This window comes from Meleagris gallopavo, chromosome Z, assembly GCF_000146605.3.
Source record: "Meleagris gallopavo isolate NT-WF06-2002-E0010 breed Aviagen turkey brand Nicholas breeding stock chromosome Z, Turkey_5.1, whole genome shotgun sequence".
NCBI classification, from domain to species: Eukaryota; Metazoa; Chordata; class Aves; order Galliformes; family Phasianidae; genus Meleagris; species Meleagris gallopavo.
Window position 1 is genome coordinate 35,816,935 of NC_015041.2, and position 718 is coordinate 35,817,652.

Below are 718 nucleotides of genomic sequence, written 5' to 3' on the forward strand. Positions count from 1 at the left end.
AAAGAAAGAAAGAAAGAAAGAAAGAAAGAAAGAAAGAAAGAAAATGTGTACTGTAGCTGAAACAAAATGAATGCAGTAATGCCATGCTTCCTGAATTAAATCTTGTGTCACATACAAACCTATGGCATGTAATAAGAATTTACTTAGTACCTTGATTCATCAACTTTCTTATTTGGAAAATAGGCTTTTTCTCAAATATTTCAGCACGCTTAACCAAATGTCATGAAAAGTGGGCATTTTAGATAGTTTTGTGAGGGTGAGGGACTGGTGAGGAATAACTTTCAAGTACCTTCAACATTTGAATTTTGTATGATTCCTGCTGAAGTGCTTTGTGAACAAGCAGTCTACAAAAATTTCTTGGAATCATGGAATCATCTACATTGGAAAATACTTTCAAGATCAGCAAGTCCAGCCATCATCCTAACCAAGTACCATCAACAAAATATGTTCCTTAGTGCCACACCCACATCTTCTTAAATACCTCCAGGAATGGGGACTCTGCTACATCCATGAGTAGCCTGTTCTAATGTTTAACCACCCTCTCCAGGAAGAAATTCTTTCTAATGTCCAACCCAAACCTTGCATCTTAAGACATCTTGAGACTGTTTCCTTGCATCCTATGTATCTGCAACCTGCTTTCAGGTAGTTGTAAGTCCCTTAGCCTCCTTTTCCCCAGGCTGAACAACCTCCTTTTCTTTAGTTACTCCTTGTAACTTTT